General features: G+C 39.8%; 1 protein-coding gene across 12 annotated transcripts in view; it reads right to left on the minus strand.

Annotated features, from left to right (window-relative positions):
• Positions 1-21,765, minus strand: part of mef2aa (myocyte enhancer factor 2aa) — a 63,173-nt gene extending 41,408 nt beyond the window's left edge. For 6 of the 12 annotated variants that reach the window (XM_026176021.1, XM_026176019.1, XM_026176017.1 and 3 more), the window contains exon 1: positions 21,505-21,764. The gene's annotated coding sequence lies outside the window, so the exon portion shown is untranslated. Of the gene's footprint in view, positions 1-14,897; positions 15,415-15,850; positions 15,881-17,411; positions 17,569-21,504 lie in introns of those variants that run through there. The other 6 variants (XM_026176018.1, XM_026176016.1, XM_026176014.1 and 3 more) reach the window with 5 other exon arrangements.
• Between the last annotated feature and the right edge of the window lie 296 nt (positions 21,766-22,061).

The following is a 22,061-nucleotide window of genomic DNA, read 5'->3' on the forward strand; positions in this document are numbered from 1 at the left end:
TGTTAAGATGATGAAGAGGGAGAGCATAGTTTGGTCTTACAATAGGGTGGTTGAAATCTCCAGGGTTATAGGATAAGCCAGAGGGATAAAAAGAATTTGGAATATATTCCCATATGAGCTTGTAACCTGGCCAGTGGTTCAGACCACAGTGTTCCCCAAGGAACATCTAACTCTGTCCTGTCTCTACTTCTCTGGAAGAAGAGATATAGCCCCCTCCCTAGAGGCACATCCATCACTTACACCCAGCAAATAGAAAATGTCCAAACAACTATATTTCCCCCATGAGTACAAATGTAGAAAGGTTAACAACTCGGGCCTTTAGATGCAGTCAGCAGTTGCGAGGTGAGGAAGCCAGGGGCCGATTTGGCAGTGAAAACGAAAATGACCAGTTGCAGTGGCACACAGTCATTATGGGTTACAGATGGACTGGCATTATGGTGTCTGGCTGTCTGAATCGGGGCTCCACTGTAGGCAAACTTGACTGAGATCACCTTGCTAACTTCCCACGCGTGGCTGTCTGAGCCAGGAAAGAAACTGTCTGAACCCCCACAAAGAATTTCCCCAAACCACATCACAACAGGCCAGGGAGAATGACAGTGCTCTTGTTCATTCAGCATTTTACACACAAACTAATGTTTGAATTAAAGGGAGCCCTGGGCAAAGGGTGTCTATTCCACTAAAGAAATACACTGGCCACCCTGAAGTTTAATATATTAGTATGGGAGACAACTGTAGCAATACAGTAGCTACACTGCCAAATTCAGTGACTTTACTTCTTTTAAAGTAAAATAAATGCGATTTTCAAGTTCAACACCAAACAAACAAGTTCAAAACTTGAAAGAAAAACTCACCACCCTGGTGCATTTTATCTGCAAAGATTATGAGAACGTCATTTTGCTCCTCCTCTGTGTTTGTTAAGTTTTATCTGTGCAAGTGAATATGGTGTCAGTTTTGAGATGTTTTATCTAATCACTTGCCAAGGCTAGTCTGAACTGACCACTGGCCTGTTATTTCAGTGTGTGCATATGTGAATAGGTTCAGTGTAATGCGAGTATAAGCAGCGCGTACACATTCTTTCCTCCCGTTTTGCAGAGGAGCTGTCACCGGAGGACAGTTCAAGTCTAGAGGCATAATAGGCTGTGTCGTGACATTTTATCTTCCACAGATATGAAATGACAAGCTGAGAGAGCCTTCAGACTGCAGGTGTGCCACGCTCCAAACTTAGTGTCCATATTCATCACAAGTTAGCTAGCCACTTTAGATTTTGACTAACAAAACATTATTTTCAAGACTTGAACAACAGCAATCACTGATGTGTTACTGTGGTTATCACAGTATACTTTGGCGTAGAATAAATAACGCAATTTCAACGTCCTGAAGTGAGTGGGATAATTCAGCTGGTCTTACCAACCGGATAAACATGTCAGAAGATGTTCAGATTACAAAGTAGAACAATGTCTGCACTGTAGCAAAGTGCGTGTTTCTGCGTGACACTCTTAACTTCTCGTGAGTGTTGGAATGGGACAGAGTATCTGTTTATGGCCTAAATCATGTGCTCTTTGTACAAGTGAGTGTGCATGTGCGTAGGAAACAGATACATAGACAATAAACATAAAAGGAGAAAAGCACTGAACCAGAACCAGGATACCATATGAGGCTATGAGCCCACCTTAGAAAAAATGTACAGTATAGTCACGCAGCTGTCTCCTGTAAACTCACTGTCAACAGTAAAACCTCTTTCTTTCCAGCAGAGTGATTTAGTGGAAGTCTACTGGCAGCGATTTGAGTGTTTTAATTTGTGTAAAATTACCTTAAAATGATAACTGGGTTTTTGTTTTCTTACCTTCACTGCAAGTGGCCACTAAATAATACACATTGGTCCTTTACCAGCTGCAAAAGGTTCCACTCAGTAAATTATAAAACATTCTGTGGATAGTGCAAAGTAGACGAAGAAGATGAAGTCACCTTGTTTGCACAAAGATGCATGGAAATGGATGAACGGTGTTGATAGTGACCAAGGTAAATGGATTAGCATCAAAGTTCCATATTAAATACACTTTTTTATTCCGCTTTGTTGATTTACAGCTAGAAGATCGCATGTTTAATACTACCACTTATTCTTCTCTGCCTTCTGCATGTGCTGCACAATAATCTGATTGGAAGATAGTGCAAGGTTTCCAGTTCTGTAAAACTAGAAATGACTCATGCGGCTCACTAATGTTAGCTTTAGTGTTAGTTTTTCCAGCATTACATTTTTTGCTCTTCTTGACTGTCTGTCATTAAGAGGTTGATGCATTGTAATGTTGAAGTTTCATAAAGACACTGCAGGAAACATTTCTACAAACCCACATATCTGAATGGCTGCCTCCACGTACAGAAACCATATCTACTGTGAATCCAACATTACCTCGAGCTTTTTCATGAAAAGCCACACATATACTAAATGATTTTGCATTTAGGAGAAGCTTTAGTTGGTGCACACAAAACAGCACATTGTATAACAACACTACATTACAAAGACCTTGATGTGACACACCTGGTCCACTTTGATATAAACCAATCCAGCACTTCTGAAAGATGCTTACCAAACATTTGTAACACATAAATCAATGTGCAGAGAACATGTCACTGTAGCAACGGCCACAGTTTGACATAAAGTCAATATGGCATCCCCTACTATACCTGCTGTTAAACAAACGTGCAGTTTTAGAATATGCCATGCCTATACAAGTGACTAAGCATTGCAGTTGTTTATTAACAGAGCCGCAGCGATCCTCTGTGATGAGGTGCGACACTGGTCAACTGACAAGAATGCTAGTCCTCCTCCTCCTCCCTTAAGACGGACCACTGAGACACTGGGAGGCTTGGTGACAGGTCTAGCCCTTTCACAATCAATAAAACATGCTCAATTCCCAGTGTAATTACTGGATCCAGCCTCCTCCCTCCCTCCTTGTAAGCCTGCGCTCATTCCACACAAAGTTGAACCATTACTCTCTCATCTGCTGCCCTATATAAAAGGTAACATAAAATTACATTTCTGTTGTGAGATGTACCTAATGAACAAAAAACGAGGCCAGCGCTATGCAGTTAGTCTGTAACGAAGCTTATAAACTACAAACTTTTTTTTCACTCAACATCTCAAACGTCATAATATAATAAGAATTTGTCAAAGAAGATTTTGAAGATTCATCCTATGTGGCTTGTGTTAAAGACGTACCCACCATATGTAGCTATACGCAGCAAGCGCGCTTCAACTTCTTTGAAGGTGATGGACAGCAGCCAAAGTCTTAAGCATAGCCGTGACAGTTGCACTTCCTGTGCAAGGCAGAGTTAGCCTCAGTATCCTACCACAGGCCGTGGGCAGACAAAACTTAACTTCCTGCCCCTCGACTTCCTGTTATTCAGGACCTTTCAAAGTGCCCCTCTGCGGGGGAGACAGAGGGAGCGGGGCAAGTTAGTGGGGAGGAAGAAAGGGAGGGACCACCTTGGGGATACCCTCCCTTCTGATCCTTCCCCTTATTATCATCCTGAATGTAAGTCGAAGACTAAACAACAGAGGCTCATCTCTCGTGGCTTTGCCCTGTCTGTTTACTGTGTTTACTGTAAGGATCATTACACAGGCCGGACGACGTGCACAGGATGCTTTTGGCCACTCACTTTACAATTAGCAGGCAGAGGCCTTTTCTAGTTATTCAAACACTCCAATGGTTACATAAGAATGAATCACGGTGCTCACAACTCAAGTTAATATATAAACAACATGATTAAGACAGAAGTACATTCCCGAGCATGCAACAGCCTCACGCGGTAATCTGATGTGCATTGACACACAGATTCTGTGAAATAATCCATGACGACGTTCTTAAGTGTATCAAACTCAAAGTGTCAACATTGTGGCTCGGTTATGATTAGCTTCTGGCAGACTGAAGACATAAAGCGAAGCGGCCTAAATCCACAGTTTTACCAATTTGTTTCAATGGCGCCTTGACACCAGCGCAGTAGGAAATGAACATCCACCTCTTTGTTCTCGCTTTAATCAGGAGGTGCTGTACCTGTAAATGGGGCTGTTGGCCTGAGGGGAGTGGAGGCAAGCCAGCCCTCTCACACTCTCTCCCTCTTCCCTTTTGTGAGAGTGCGCTTATCTCCCTCTCCAGCAGTGAAAGGCAGTATTGTGGCCCCAGCAGCATCACTAGTGTTAATGTCTCCTGATGCTAATCTGACACACGGCTGATCCTTTAACAACCACTTTCTCTATCCCCCCCCCTTTTTTTGCCCTCCCCCTTCTTTCTTTTTTTTATTCTTTCATGCCATTTCTCATGATTTATTTTTCATCGTCTCTTTTTAATTCTCCCTTTCTTTAAACTCATGTTATACATTCCCTCACCTCAGTTTCCAAGGCAACTAATGAGACATAATTAACATGAGCTATCGCAAGGGCATGTGAGCAAAAAAGTGAAAAAGGAGGCTTTGAGAAATGTAGAGAGGTGGGGCAGTCTGCAAAACATGGACTTTCTGCAGCACTTCCCCTTCCTCTGTAAAGCATAGCTTGGGGGTGACATTTCTCACACAGGAGAGATTTGAATATCATTTCAAGGAAAGGCTAAAATGCTTATGATATGAACACCTTGAACGTGTTAAAAACAAAATTCATACAGTTTGCACTAAAGAAGATCCTGCGGGCCAAAACACTGAGACTGAAATCAGGAATGGCAAGTCTTTCATAGGTTGCTTACAGATTTAAGCACTGTTAGAATGTTTCTTGCCTTATTGCATTAGGTAATACGTTTCCCTACATATTAAATCAGTCTGAAGCTAATTCGATGAAGAAAGTATAAAAATGCATTGTTCAAAAGCAAACAGTGACCTGCATGTAGGGACAGTCACAAAGCCAGCAGTGAGTGCCTGCACTGAAATGGCAGCCAAGCAGACAGCGAGTGGTTAATCTGCCCTGATGACTGGAAGCTCAGTCCAACTCTCCAATGACCCAGCTGTAATCCCACAATGGATCAATGCAAGTTCAAACAATCCTCCATGCTGCTAGCACCTTGCTTGGGCTGGGGGATGGTGGTGTAAGACAGGGACCAGGAGACAGAAAGCTACTTATCACCTGCAAAATGACATCAAAAGGAAAGAGAGCCCCACAGGATGAACTTGTTCTCACTGAGAATACGCTTCACTGTGGGCTACAGCATACTGTATAGACGACTGAGTGGAAATGATGTCGCTCTTCAGATAAACACCAGACACGTATTCAATCTGCAAAATATGAATGACGATGAGTGGATATAACAACTTGTAACTGAAGGACATCATATGCTGACAACCTTAGCAGACAGACATCCTCCATCTCACTCTCGCAGTACTGTCAGGGGATGAGAGGACTATGCAAGGTGACTTTGACTAACTGCCTTGGGGTTTCGTGAGAAAACGCCATTGACATTACATTAATTTCATGTCTCTTTTTTAACTGACTTAGTGCCACGGAGGCCTGGAGAATAGAAAAAAACCCCGAAACAGACATTTTGCTTTAGCTTCAAGGCATAGGCAGTAGGGATCTAGAGGCCAGGAAGACAACAGTGACAAATAGGTGACATGATGTGATACCAACTTTTTCCTCATTATACGAGTAATTTAACAGAAGGATGAGACATTCAGTCAGCAGATCAGGATAAATGTTAGTCAGAAACTTTCCACTGCAGCTCACGTGTGTTTAGGTTTGACGGCAGTTTTTGCCAATGAAAGACAGACAGAAAGAAAACAACAGAGAGAGAGAGTGAGAAGGGAAGTGTGAGAGAGAAGACAGTATGACTGTGTTAACTATGTGGAAAGATGTAAGGGAAACAAGACTAAAAGAAGCACCCCGCACCCATCCCAACCCACCTCTGTGGTAGTGTGGTAGTGTGGTAGTGTGCGGCAGCTGCGTTGTAACATAATTACTGCTGGGACACTTCTATTCCCAATGATCCATTTGCGTCAGTCAGGTTTTCAAGCCCAGCCAATGAATGGATTCTCAGTTTCTCAAGGATAAAGAGATGACCCTCACCTAACAGTTATATCCATTTCATGTAGAAAAGCTACTCTCCTCCTCAAGGTAAATCCCTTGATGCATATTTGAGTCAAACTTTCATGAACATAGAAAATCATGATAACTTCTTCGATGCACAGACAGGATGATGAATTATATCTCATTAAAAATGGATGTGCTTGATGACATAGATATACAGTTAAGTTGCTATATTGTCCTGTTAGCATAAGGATTTGCCTCTAAAATATTACCATCACTATTAAGTTACAGAGCTCAACATTTTAGTTCCCGGCTTTCCAGATGGTTATTTAATAAAACTTACCGACGTCCTGAAGCTCTCAGCAACTTGAAAAATGTGTTTAAACACTGAGATTAAAGGCTGCGTTAGCCCACGACCCAATGTTAGGTTTATGCCACAGCTACCTTATATTAATTGGCAATTACCAAAATCATTTTTTAATGTTTTAACGGTTAACCTGTATACGCAAGCTCTTTAATCAAAATTATATTTTTATGCTAAAATATATTTATTGTTGCTATTGTTACAATTTTACAAAAAAGCTGGAAAAAAATAGTAAAGTATATCATTATCTTTTGGTTAATTTGCAAATTACAATTATTTGCTTGTATTTCTAAACAGAAATATTAGTTTAATAGTTTTAGTGGTTGCATGTTATGCTTGATTTATTTTTTGACTTCTCAGAAAAGTCCAGTGTGATGGTTTAAATTAGAGCTGGGCGATAGAACGATAACGATATGTATCGCGATATAACTTTTACTCGATAGAGAAATTAAGCTATCGCGATAGACCTCGCCGCTCTTGTCCTCAAAAAAAAAAAAAAAGGTCAGCCAATCCAAATTAAGTAGCGCAGAGCTGAACCAATCACAGCCGCAGCATCACGTCGCGTGACTTGTTACGTACAGCACAAGTGCCAAGCCGCACGTGTGTTTGTTTGGGAAGCAGCCAGCGGGTAATGGAGCCAACGCGTAATGGAGGAAATGAGTGTGCCGACTAGAAAAATCAACCGAGCGTGACCGAAGAGAAAACAGATGATGGTTCCAATGCCGGAGAGATTGTCAAACGGAAGAGCCATAGAAGTTCCGTAGTGTGAAGGTATTTCGGCTATTTCAAGTCTGACAAAAAACAGAGTAGCGTGCACTGTAAATTGTGCCGAAAGCAAGTCTGGAAATACAATAAACTGGTGCATGCGTCACACTGTGCGCCACGTTATTGTTTCGGTGAAATTAATTTCTACAATACTGTTACTGTTAATTCTACTCTCTGCAGTGTTTAAATGCTTACATATACACACAGTTACTGTCCCTCCACACATACGACTCGGTTCTGCTTCTATGCCCCAGCTTTGTTTACTTTTTCCCACCGAAGCTTCTAGACTTCTGATTGGCCAGCATTTCGGCACGGTTAGGAATCTAGCGCCACCTGCTGCTTTGGCATGTTCATAGCAGCGTTTTCCTTCATTTCTGCCTTTATGTGTGGACGGGATTATTTTTAAAACGAAAACGGAAAATCTCAGTTTTCAAAAATACCCGTGTACGTGTGGACGTAGCCTCAGTCTCTGACTGGAAGCGCTAATTCGTCATTCGGCTTTTGTCAGACTAAAGTAACTGTTAAAACTGTTTGAAAAGCTAAGCTATACAACAAGGAGAGATTGAGAATTTTCTTTTAGTTCTCAGTTTATTTGATATTGACAAAAGTTAGTCAGTTTTGTCTGTTCTTCTGTAAAACAAACTAAGATTTATTTTTAGAATTAATATTTTGTTTCTAAGTGGAATTGACAATTTAGTCTGTTTCGTTTGTTCTATTTTGAAACTTAAACGCTTTAGCGGCTGCCTTTTGTGTAGTTTGCAATATTTGCCTTTATTTATCTGAAAAAGTCTTATGTTCCTTAAGTACATCTACCCTGTTGAACTTATTATGGGAAATAAATATTTAAATAAAAACAAGCTGCTGATTATTTCACATTTTACTTGTGAGCAACGGCACATTTAAATCTTACAAATATAGTTATTTGGCTTATATCGTGATAGATATCGTTATCGCCTGAAATGGAAAAAACATATCGTGATATGAAAAAATCTCATATCGCCCAGCTCTAGTTTAAATGTTGGTTTAAAAATGTGAATTCAGTTCATCTAATGCAGTATTTTTGAATTTTAAACAAATTTTTGACACAGTTCCATGATATTTGTGTGTTCTAGATTTAAAGGTGGTCGAATAAACTTGTCTTGTTCTGCTTTTTGTTTTTTAATCTCCAACTTGAGAAATCATTAAGAAAAATTACTGTGCAAAGGCACTTTTTTCAATCAAGCAACCTGTAAATACCAGGACTCACTGTCTATGCTTACATTTTAAGTTTCCATGCTAACCTGCTACTTTGGTGCAGGACTGACGGACTGACTTGCGCATTTAAAATTTATAAGTTTTGTTTGGAGGGAATATTTTACTTTCTTTTCTTGTTTGTTTCAGTATTAATATAGCTACTTTTTGGATTATTCATTTATTTATTTATTTGAGACGCCACAAATCACACAAAAGACTTAACTTTATGTCAAAACATTTTTTATGCTCTCTGGAAGAGACATTTTGATTTTTAACTTACTATTTGGTTAATTTTGTATTTGTTGTTTGGTCGAGTGTGTAGGACAGATAAACACTGGAACAGTCTGTAAATACAGTTATAGTTAAAAAACGAAGCCAGTTTCTCTTTGTTTCTCCCTCCCCACCATTGTCATTTTTTTAAATTTAAATAATTTTTTTTCTGAACATAGGCTACTGCCTTTCTTTCTTTCTTCCTTTCTATTATAAGTCTGAGTAAAGAAATCGCTGCATTTGGGTGCACCTGAAGAGGCTGCATTTGCTCGCAGCTGCAAGATGGTGCCATTAAAGCAGAGCTATTATTTTTTCTGTTGACTATTTCTTCTACATTCAACCAACATTATTAGCAAACTTACTCATGGGTAAATAAATAAATCGCTCTTCTAAAAACGATTGGTGAAAGGCTCAGCCTGTCGTCAGTCAATAAATTTGTCCAATCGCCCAACCTTATCACAGTCCTTACAACTGTTTCTTTATAACCTTAAACCCTGAAAATGTGATATATATTTCTTACTGATAAAAATTGCATTATGTGGGAAATGTCCATACCAACTGGCAGCTGTAGCTTTCTGGTAAGCAACATCTCATTGGTCCTTTTCTATGTGGTATACTTGCCTACCACTCTGTTATGAAATTGTAGTGTTTTATTTGTCTGTTACTGAGAACTAATTAGCAGGTATTTATCTGTGATCATAAAGGCTATGGATGTAGCTTGCAAAACAAGTTTGCTAGCATTGGCTGATAACTTAGCTCTTCCCCCTTCTTTCATCTACATATAATCACTTCAGATGGCAACAGGCAGAAAAATTGGAGTCCAGAAACGAATGGGTTACACCCACTTTTTTACATGCAGTCTGTTCTCCAACCACCAAGACTGCTCTGTTGAAGTGGCACATTATGCGCCAAGTAGTGCTTCTGAAGAAAACCGTACTACTGTACTACTGTTTAAAAGTATGTTAAACAGTAGTACAGATATTGACTCTGAGTCACAGTATGAGTTTTTATAACATATTTTCTTATTTGTATTTGCAGAGGCCAAGTGTTCAACTAGATTTTGGAATTTCTTTAGGCAACAGCATTTCCCATAGTATCACACCATGATTCAGCTTAAGAAACTTTTCAACTCCTGATGTGCATAAATTATTTATAATCAGCCAGTCGTGCTATGTTAAAGTCATGAAAAATTATGTCATCCTAAACACACTTGACATATTAACCTCTAACTGCTCAGCTCATATTAACTCTGTTAATACAGATTGTGTATCTGAGGAAAATCCCTCCATCACCATACTCCCTGTGACTTTGTATGAGCTTCAAAAGATATCGTCTTAACATGACACATTAGCAATGAGGACATTATATAAACAAACACTTCCTGTGTTACCCCTTTGCTCTAACTGATGAAGTATTTTCAGTATTTCCCTATTTTCAGTATTTCATTATTTTTGTTGCTTATTGCTCTGTTCACTGTGTTACACACAAACACACATGGAATAATAAAAATTAATGCATGCATGCTCCTAGAGGTTTATAAATTTGCATAGAATTACAGTGTGGCTCTGTGGTCTGATTTGGTATGATGGCATGTGTCCATTTGCACGGTTGTCTATCATAAGATGGACTTCTCACCAGGGAACAATAATAATGCCAAACCCATAGGGAGCAATAGTCCCCCCCCCCCAACCTACCAGTAAGCCTGTGAGCTGTGTTAAGTGTCATGGCAGCCTTTTGATGTTGCACAGACCGCAACTCAGAAATGGTAAACAGCAAAGATGAACCAAGATCTTCCTCCAGGGGGAATCCACAGTGTAAGGATATTAGGGACGTTATGCATAATGCGTCTCAGCAGCAGCGCATTTACCCAATCCCAACATGTCTTTTTTAAACACTGGGAACCGAGATTAGACACAGAACTTCTAGATATCCAATTCTCCACCAGCATTTGGAAATCCACATGAAGATTTTACTAAATAAAAAGCATGTTTTGGAACACATACATGGGGTCCATATTGTTTAGGGGTATGGTGACTGGGTGTCTTCGGAGAATGTCTGCTTTTAATGGGAAAAAAAATTAAAAAGCTCAGAATAAATATTTGATTTTCTCTTCCCATTTTTATCTTCCACTCGATGCCTCTTTCCCACAGTGTTCCATTACATAAAAGGTTTATGCAATCTGAGCAGTGAGGATGGCCATGAGTCATAACAACAGTGAAAAGGCTAGCTAAAGTAGCACTGATTTTTTTTTTCTTAGAATTTTATGTTATAGAATTGGTCTTTTAATGATCGCATGCAGACCTGTGATTCATGCATTTCATTTCATTTATATTACATTTAAAATAATGAAACTGCTCATTCATCTCTCCGTACCACATGGCTGAGAGATGATGGAAGTGTGAGAGAAAAAAGTAGGTTTTGCTAAATCATTTTGTCATAGTGCTTCATGTTGTTAAGGCTCCTTCAGGTCACACTGGGTGACAGTTTTCATTTTTAATAATCACTCACGTTATCACTTTGCTTTTGTGAATGACAGTAAACATCAGTTTTAATGAGGCTTTTCCTGAAAATGTGCAAGGCAGATCTGCCCATTCTAGTCTGATATGTATTGACATGAATGATTATCATTCACTGAGCAAATAATGAAATGGGTATTTCACGAGCTATAGCCTACAGTTTCTCCCAGATCAGATGATATGTGTTAGCTGTCACATGAACACTGTGTGCAAACATGCACAGAGAGAGACAGAGAAGGGGAAGACAGAAAGACCCCAAAGACCTTCGCACAACTTGTCTCTCCAGGAAACAGAAAGATTCCTGGAGAGGCTCTGGCCCTGTGTCCCAGCTTCAAATAGCTAATTGCCTCAGGCCCTCTATCCCAGGGCCAGCGGCTCATGATGAATCCCGACCTCCCTAATCGCAGTACCCGCTGTGAACACCTCTGTAAGCTGGACCAGTGACAGAGGTTCAGAGGAGGATTGAAACAAAGTAAAGAACAACCCAGTCTGACATGAATCCAGGATGGCAACAGCCAGTGGAAACACTACACTATTTTCACCTAGATCGGCAGCCCACAGCACACAGATGGAAAGTGGACTGGGAGAAAAGAAGAGGACAGACGGGCAGACGCACAAACAGCGGGCAGACTCAACACCTCACTTGCAATCACAGTCACACTATGAAGAGCTGGGATTTGGAGACTGGAGATGCAAAGACAATCATTTCTGAATGCCCTGGATTTAAAGGGACAAGTTTTGACTGAATTAAAATGCAAAAAAAGAAAGAAAAGAAGAAAACATGGCCTGACTATGTACAAGAAAGAAAAAGTAATATTTAATTTTCTGGATGATTTCAGAAGTAAAATGATATGTAACTACTGAACTCGGCCAGACTTGCACTTTAACTTAAGTGGGCAACATAAAAAAGACAATCTCATCATCCTGAATCTACAGAAAAACATACTCAGTGCACAATGGTTTGGAAACTCAAATGCATAACTCACTGCAATGTTCATGGTGCTATAGCTGTGCTCAAACAGTAGAGAGGAAGACAACTTTAAACTGTAAGTCAGAGCCCTGCGGTGAACCGGAGCAGCTTCCACAGAGCAGAGGGGGCTGGGGTCACTTCCTTTCCCTGTTCATATGGCTGATGTGTGCTGGAGAATAATAGGAGGAATCACATCCCCCCAGCTGTTCTAGTTCATAAAGCTTCTCAGACAGACAGAAAAACAAGGATATTACAGACAAGGCCTTCTTCCTGCAGATGAATTGGCCACAGGGCCGGTCCAGCTGCAGGAGATCCAACTGTTCCTTCCCAGAAGCTACTGAACTTTTAGTCAATGGGCTTTGTGTATGAGCTGTGACACCTAAGTCTCACAGCTGTAATGAATACACCAGCCATTGATAAACACTTTTTAATGCATTCGACTTTTATTTTTGGTAACCTAATGGACAGCTAGATTAAGTGGCTGTAACTGATGAATCAAAGAGCCTATATTAGCCCTCTCTAACAGCACAGTAAACACCTCCATCACTTAGACAACAGCAGACTTTGAAGAGAGTTTTACTTTGCACACAGCACAGTTCATTTGTTTGTCTGTTGATGAGGCTTCTACTTCATCGCCTCTATACAAAGACAGAGAAGTTAAATCTCCAGCGAGAGAGGCTTTTTAAGATCTACAGTAGAGCATGAGTAATTCAATACAGTGGGGTATATTAGCAATCATGGGAGATCTTTTGATCTAGTAAATTATATTATAATATATTCCTTTGATTTATGTGTTTTTCAAAAAGTCTCATTAAGATGCGGCTAAAATGCAACTCAGCAAAGACATGTCTTTCTTAACTTCAGCTTAGTTTTGTACGTGATATTGTTTAGCTACATCATTGACTAATATTAGGTCTCCATGCAGGACAACAAGATGAAAACAAGGTGAAAAATACTGACTGAAAGCACGGGACGCGCATGTTTTCGCTCTACGTCTTTTGAGTTTGGCTCACTCACTTCAGAAATGAAGCACAGTGTGATTCTGTGGTTTTTCGTGCAGTCCAGAAAGTCAAAGAGGCGAGGAGGCATCTTAAAGGTGTTAAATGATTTGACTTGTTAAAGTCATCACCTTTGCTCTAGCACATGCTTCCACAGTCTACCCTCCCAAACCACACCAACTGTGGAAGGCCAGTTTATGCTTAACACAGTAGCCACAACCCAAGAAACCAAGAAATTCTGAGTTTAAAAAAAAGCAATAGCATAATTTAAAAAAAAAAAAACATTAAGACTTGATTCTTCACCATTATAGTCTGCTTGCATTATGGATACAAATAAACTGACAGGGTACAGTGGCAAAAGCAGGCTGACAGCATTACAGTGTGGCTCTGTGTGAGGATCTTCCTGCTGAGTCTCCTGTGTGGTCCAGGTTGCAGAGGTGAAGAGACCTCCAGCCAGGCCTTGTTTGAAAGAGCAGGAGAGACAGGAAAAGACGGTGCGGCCTTAAGCTGCTCTGCCCTGCTCAGCAGCACATGTGCTGAGTGAGCCAAAAGGGTGGCTTACCACCAGAGGTCTCAGTCAAGGGCAGGACAGTTGAAAGGTCACTGCTAGCTGTCTTGCTATACAAACAGTACCTCAGTGAGTAATGCCTTCACCCTCTGAGCTGTTATAGAGCTTTAAAAAATACTAGAGATGATGAGCATAGTTTATAACTGTCAATTAAATGTAAGCATTCAATCAAAGAGCTATGATTTTTTTAAAATAATTTTTCTAAATAATTTTATATTGTTTATCAGCGCCTTAGCACAAGTTTTGCCAGTGGGCTTTGTGATGTCTTAATTAAATTTCGGTTTATTTTGTGTATTTTAATCAGTCAGATACTTCACGCAAGTTGCTGTTGTCAGTCACCCAGTGCTAGTTCATGCCCATATCAGTGGTTCACGGTCACAACACATGAATGTTCTGTCTTTAAAGTAAGGTACCGGCACTAACCAAAGACCCATAGTGACTCCCACAGTCCAGAATTGATCAGACATCTGATCTGATTAGCATTAACAAAATTAAAAGAAAACATGTAACTAAACATGAGTAATTATATGTATATATTTATAATAACAATTAATAGTCCATTGGGAGCAGTCTACAGTTAGCTGTAGCCTAAAACATTATCTCCCAGGCTCAAGATTCTGCATCCAACCTCCAGGTCTCACAGAGGAACGCTGGAATCTCCATGCTGATGATACAGCTCCAGTAAGGAGTTCCAACAAACAATGAATCACGCTAAGATGTTTTAGTTAGGAAGACTGATTATTGTTATGCATCTGACTCTTTTAAACATAGATATTAATTCAAGTTCTTGCAAAGAAAAAAAAGCATACCACAAATTTAAAAGAACGATAGCCGTGCAAAGAAGAAAAACAGAGAAAAGACAACTGTGCGTTAAAAAAAAGTGTCGCCTCAAGCTAATTGCCGTCAGTGAACAGACTCAGTATCTTGTAGCAAGTTTAACGGACCAAACCAACTCACACAGCTGGAGCGGTGTTGGGGGTGCTAGAGAACACAGTATAATGAGTTTAAAGTTAATAACTAGCCTGGTATAGACACAACTTCAAGGATTCACAAAATAAAACTAGGGATTCAAAACACAGACAGGTAAATAACCATGCAAGAAATTTCAAATAAATATAGCAATCAAACTACACTGTATAATACTATAATAGCCATAAGGGCCTTAATTTTCTTAAGAAATCTGCAGCATAAAAGAACAGCTTGGCTTACCAAACAACCAGAGAAACACTATCCTCTTTAACGGGCCAAGAATGTTCAGCTTCTATCTCTTATTTTTTATTCAATGCATCCTTGGCTTTCAGCTCTCTGCTGTTTTGTCCTCCTTGAAAAAAAAATGTCCTGGGAGGAGGAGAGTGAAGGAGAAAAGACTTTCACTCAGTGATTCAGAGGCATCGTGTAAACGCCAGCATTCTCCTTCTGACAACCGGCGTTAATTGCAGATCCGACTCGCCCACACACTCCACATTTCTCCTGGAAGGAGAAGCTGAGACACTGAGATTGAAGTGGGATGAGGAGTGCAGTAAAAGATGCTGCAGCTGCCCATTCCTCGCACCGTCACCACCTCTCATTTCTCCCTTTCCACTGAGAACTTGTGCTGAGACGCAAACAAGCGCTTACGCACATTTACACAGGCATGCAGGGGCACACAAACATCCCATATAACAAGGCTAAAACAGTTACTAAACACTGGTAGTCATTGTGCAATACCAGCCATAACGATTAAATAAATACAGGACAAAACTCTCATATTATCAAAGCTTTCTGTGTGCTTGTCTAATGGACGCTATAGAACATTTGAGGTCTCTGAGGTTAGTGCAACAGTTCACAGCGCACGTGAGAAAGACATTTACGGCAGCCCTATCTGTGCCTTCATACTCATTCCTTTGACTAATACATGACATAAATTGTTAAAATGATATTCATTTCAGCACGATGAAAAAATCCCTCATCCACACATTAGACACAGGAGGTCACGTGATGTAGATCATGAGCAACAAGGCCCATTACTGGCGAGGCCTGGGGCAGCACAGAAGCTAATGACTGCAGATTGGAGGGTGCTTTAATGCTTTGCTTTAGAAATCACTGGCAACCAGCTGGTACGGTAACGTGCATGCTTTCAGAGTAGCGGTAGCACAAAAAGGACAGTGAGAAAATGCAAGTACCCTTTAATGCTGCTGTAACAACTCGTGCCCCTAGAAAAACAATGAAATTTGTCATTAGTTCAACCTGATAAGGGGGTAATATACTGTAAGCAGTAAAATAGTTACAACTGTGGTAAAGACAAAGTCACATTTTATATATGCATGCAACATACAGAGGGGTTTTTTTTTCAACACGGCAAAACATAAGTTTGATTTTGCTGGGTTTTATCCACACAAAAGGCAGTTTATACGTTCAAATGTGAAGCACAACCAAATATTTTCCACACAGTAGATCCACTCATGAATGAGCTTATAAAATCAGGACAATTTCAAGTCTTATTTTCAGTTTCAACTGAATAAAAACTACTCCTTCTGTGCAATATTAATGAGCTATGCAGGGTGTAGCATACACTAGAAACATTTGAGAAGGTCAGGTTACCGTTGGCCATTTCCCACTCTGGCCAGGGGTTAAGGTCACCAGAGTGCCAGAGATTCAAAGAAACACCAGGCAGCAAAGGTTCTCTCGCACAATCTCCGCTGGCCAAAGATCCTTATGCAGCTTAACTTAAAGGTGCGATGCCCCTGTCACTATGCCTGTCACTTAAATGCATAAAATGTGTCACCTTCAAGTGAACTTATTAACCAGGGAGAAATCTTTAAGGTCAAAGATCATCTAAAATATCTCACATCAATTCACTTGATTGGGCACGCTTTGGCTGAGCATATTTCAGTTTTAACCAGTCGCATATCCCTTCATCTATTTCAACTAACTATGAAAATATATAGTACATATATGTATACATATACAATATAGGCAACTACCTCAGCTTTGACTTTTATCATGCCAATTGCTCTAATGAAAGAAAAAGTTTGTTTATTCACGTTATAATGCTGTACATCTACAAATTAAAAAATACCTGCATACATAAAATGTATTTTATTTTACTTTTTTTTTTTATTAAAGGAGGTTAGGTGTTTAAGGAAAACATACAATCTGCAGTAAACTCACGCCAGACAACTTTTTTATTACCACTGTCACCGTGTGAGCTCGCCTGATGTTGTCAGTGTGATGGCTCAACAGTGTTATTATATACACACTGATTACTATTTTCCCCCAGGAGACTCGCCCGTTTTACAAAGTATGGCTAATCATTTCACACTCTGGACAACAAGTCAGAATCTGTGTGAGTTTTAAGACTCACAATTGACAAACCGACCATGTAGTCGAGCTTCTAGTACAACTTATTACCGGCTTAGAGATGAGTCCTATAAAAGTTTTTAACAATTGACAGATATCAACAGCGCGCGCGTCTAGCTACACCCTCCCAAAATACGACACTTGGGTATTTTACGACACGGAAAGCGACTAATTACCAAGTGTGACTTATATTAAATGACGCCACTTTTTACGCTGTCTTCTCGCAAAAGCTACATGTTATTAGGATACGATAGATAGATGTCTCCTAATGTCTCCCAAATCCACACTCTACGTCTCCCTCTTGCGCTTTTCTACACTCACTCTCACTGTAGCTACAGTATCGCTGCCACACTCCGCAACATTGTTTCTATTTCCGTTACTCACCTTTACTCCCAAGTCAGTCGCTGTATATAGACACTCTATATCGGTGACTCCAGTGGATAAACGTAATTTCAGTTCACATTTACACGCTGACTGCTATTTTAGGGGGAGCTGACAAACTCAGAAAAGCCAGTCTCCCTCTTGTCAGTGAGACTCCTCCCCTCATCTGACGAACTGCCTCTGCCCCCCACTCCCTCCTTTCTCTCTCCCTCTCTCTCTCTCTCCACTATCTCTCTCACACACAGCGTCAAAACATGTAGAGAACAAGCTGTCTAAACAGTGTTTTGTTTTTAAACTTCAACATTCATGTGAGGTGAACATTAATCCATTTTGTGCTCATTTTCAGACATGGAACTACCCCCTCAAAAAATTGTACAAAATCAAAGAAAACAATTATAGAAGCATGTCCTCAATTCCTCTTCCTTTAAGGCGCATTTTTATTTAAAAAGCTACTTTTCCGAACTCACTGGCCTCGGCCTCATTACAAACTACATTTGACGTCATATCTCTAAGACAACAGCGATGGAATTCGGTTTGAAGGGCAGTTCCGTCGGCCGATGAAAACTCGCAGCGCCCCGTGAGCAGCTAATCGGAGCGGGAAGGCGGGACCTTCGTGACTCCCATACGGGCATGTCACGTGTATTTGCGGGGGTCATCGTCACAGGAGGTGTGGCTAGCAGGGGCTGTAGTGGCGAGTGGCCCGCCCCGCTGTTTATACTGGCGTTTGGAGGCAGGTGTCATTTTCTCTTGCAATTATGCGTTTATTATAGATTTGATAGACTTGATTCTGGAGCAAATTTACAAATGAGTGGCTATTACGATTAAATGTGGCAGTTTAAAGCTGTTTGAAGCTAACAGGGCTTTCTGGTTTGAAATGGAGCCTGAATAGAAGGACCCTTTTCTTCTATTTTAAATACGAACTTGGACTGTATTTACCAAGAAACTATTCTAGCTACAATTTACTTTATAGATTTATCGCATAAGATTTATTTCTTGATGTCTTACTACCCAACAGCAGGTTAACATAAACTCTGTCTAACCCTAACCCTAACCCTAACCCACACAAGTTAATTATTCATTTTAAAATAATTACATTTGTTAGCATAATAACCCTTTTCCCCTCCAAGATTAAAAACATAAATGAAAGAATGTCCTTGATATCCTTTTGTGGTTTTGCTGCTTTATTAAAGGATCCACTTCCTGAATCCTCAGTCTTTCTAAGAGTGAAACCCAGAAGTCTCACAAAAGTTTTACACATTAAACTACATTATCTATTTGTGAAGGAATAGAATCACTCTTTCATATACAATAGCTTTTTGGGTAGCACATTTTTATTAATATACAGCTGATAAAATCAATTTTAGATCACAAGGAGTAACCAAACTTTCAGTGTCTGAATGTTTTCACTTCCTCTAAATACTTTAGAAATGGTAGTCAGAGCAGCAATTTTGTATCTCTGCAAACACACTGTATGGTTTGATGGTGCTATGATGAAACATTTTATACTTATTCAGGAATGACGGAGAGGGTTTTGTACAAAGTTGATTAGTGTTTGTTTCGTCTGTGGTGCATTGTGTTATCTAAGTCACCAGTTAGTTTGAGCTGTAAAAAGAAAGGCTGTGTTTAGTGTTCCTGGGACCTCCTGACTCCTCATAAGTCTAAAGCAAGAAGTCAACATACCTTTAAAAAAAACTATTAAAACACAAAATGTCACAGCCTTGGAATAATTAGGCCAAGAAACAGCAAACTAACAGATTAAATGGCAAATCAGTTAGTTTCATTCTATCATGGACTTGTGACCTGTCCACACTGTATCCTGGAATATGCTCCAACATCCCCCACCCCCCACCACCTTATTAAACTGAATTGGATCAGCACTAAAGAAACCCTGTCTTTCTCAAGACTTTTCTCAAGACTTCTCCCTCCGTGCCAAAAAACCCAAAAAAAAAAAAAAAAGCCAAAGTGATGAAATTAAATTTTAGAATAAGTCCTTAAACAAAAAGGGAGTAATAATGTTTCCATTCTATCTACAGCTGTTGATTTACACTGCCCTACCATTTGATTCTGAAAATCATGCTAGCATTTTAAATCATAACATCATATTGCCAGGTAACGTACATTTCTGGTTGTTCTTTCGTGGGAGGCCATTTAATTATTATTTTTTGTGTGTTTCCCAAATTTACTATGTATTTATAAGCACCACATGACAGGGTTAGCAAGTTTTGTTTTGTTCTGTTTTGATTGTTAAATATTGAAGTACTTTTAGTCTAATGAGCAATTCATGCAGTTGTTACACTTTGATGAAGTCATTGAAGCCTTTCCTGTAATTTCTGGATGGCTGAAAATTGTAGTCAATAGCAAAAAATGAATATTTTGCACCCAGCAGTGCTTATATTATAACAATGCTGGTGCGAGATCTATCTTTGAAAAGATTTTTCTTTTCTTTATCCAGACAGAGAAGAACATATACTTTGTGTACTTTAATAAGTATTATTATGTTGTCTGTGTGGTAAAAGTTCAACCCTCTTTGATATATTGTAGCATATAAAAGTGGTATAATATATTACATAATATATGATGTATGTTTTCAAAGTGACTGAATCTGTTAGCGACTCATGTGTGGTATTCTGTTATTAGAAGATTAGTACTACTACATTGTTAGTACAACAATATTACATCTCATAACCAAAACAAAAATCAGCATTGTTTCAGCTTTGTCGTGATCCTTTATGAGTTCCAGCTGGTTCTTATTAGGGGTGCAACGATACACAAAATTCATGGTTCGGTTTGATACTTTGCTGTCACGGTTCGATATTTTTTCGATACAAACAAAATGTTCATGCCTTTTTAAATTATCATTTATTAAAATTATAAATATATATTTTAACTCAAAAGTACAGTTTTTAAATTTAATGTTGCTGAAACAACAAAATAAAAAAAATTAATCGATCTGATCGAGAAATCACTCATCTTGGGAAAAGAGAGTTTATTACAGAGAAATGACTCTTTCCAAAATAAAAGCTATACTATACGCTTCTTCTGGGGTATATTCTCAGCAGCATATTAAACATATCAGGTCCCCATAAGGAGACTCATGTGCTAACTGCTGTCTAAATGACTCGGGTAAAGTTTGTAGCATGTGTGCTTGTTGTTTTTGTCTACTTCCACTTTGCACTAGGATGATGTCGGTGTAAATGTGCTGTCATATTCGTTGTGTTCCCACTAGCGCTGTCAGCGTTAATCTCGTTAAAATGACATTAACGCCATAATGCGGCAAATCTCCGTTAACAAGTTGCCACGGATCACCCCGTGCTTGGGGCTGGACAGCGTCAACAGGTTAACAAGCTAACTGCGCTAACGCACTAGTTCCCACAGCTTGAGCATTGCGTGACACATCCGATATACTGTTTTACTTTTGTCCATGATGCACCAGGGTCATGCTTCACATGAAAACCAAGATAGTTCCAAACGCCAGATCTGAATGAGGGTGGGGGAGGTTCAGTTTCGGGTAGCGTTGAGGCAGTTGCCATGTTGCGACGAGCTTAGCTTCTGTCTTGCTAGCTTGTGCTGCGCTCAGTGGATCTGCACTCGACAGTGCAGCCTAGGCGGAGTAGGCGCAGATCCACTGAGCGCTCAACACAGACAGCATCGTCAGAAGAAAAGTTGATAAAACAAATAAAAAATGTTGTATTGTTCGATACATATGCGTACCGAACCAAAAGCACTGTATCGAACGGTTCAATATTGATACAAGTATCATTGCACCCCTAGTTCTTATATATCTAAGTTCTAAGATATCACCTTAGCAGCACTTTTGCGTTAACGTGTGTTACCATCATCTCAAACTGAGGCTAGCAAAAAAGAACAAACAACAACAAAATCTTCTGCTATTAAGAATACAGAAGAACATCATTGTAGTGATCTGCATTACCTGTGTCAGTTTAATCCAATAAAAAGCAGTAGACTAATATATGAAAAGCTATGTGCAACCCATATTATCCTGGATGGGAGATAAAACTTAAAATGACATTAGCATCACATTTCGCTTCACATCCTGAGTGAGGACTTCAAGCCCTTTGTGACACCTGTGTCTTACCTGTTGTTCTACATGCGCCTTCACAGAACCTGCTGTTCCAATCTCCACCTTTCCTTCTGCAAGCATTGACTTTCCTTTTTTCTTCTTTCCGTTCTGCCCACAAGTCTTCTTTCTGCTGCTTTGTGTCACTCTACCCACTGATTTACCTCAAAGCCAGACCAGCTGGCTTTGGATGCTTCCCTCAGAGCCCTACGAGGCCCGTCTTCACACCCTGTTCTTTCTCTTGTCCCTTGGTCTCTCTGCCGGCACAGAGCAAGGGGCAGTGGTTTGAAGGGTAGGACCCCAGATGGACATAGACATGTCGGGCATGCATTATGTGATGGGGCTTGGCTCACGGCTCTCTAGACCAGCCACAGCTGTCAGTCATAGCTTCACAGATGAAGGTGTTGAGGACTTTTTTTTAAACCCCCTACTCTGTGAAAAGGATCATAAGAATAAAAAACTATTTTTTTCTAACACAAACAGTTTTTTAAAGAGTGAATGCTAATGTAGTTCATGAGAGAGTTTGTTTTTTTTGAGTGAAACAAGTCACAAGTCACAATATTTTTCTCATATAT

This window comes from Astatotilapia calliptera, chromosome 7 (assembly GCF_900246225.1).
Source record: "Astatotilapia calliptera chromosome 7, fAstCal1.2, whole genome shotgun sequence".
Taxonomy (NCBI): Eukaryota; Metazoa; Chordata; class Actinopteri; order Cichliformes; family Cichlidae; genus Astatotilapia; species Astatotilapia calliptera.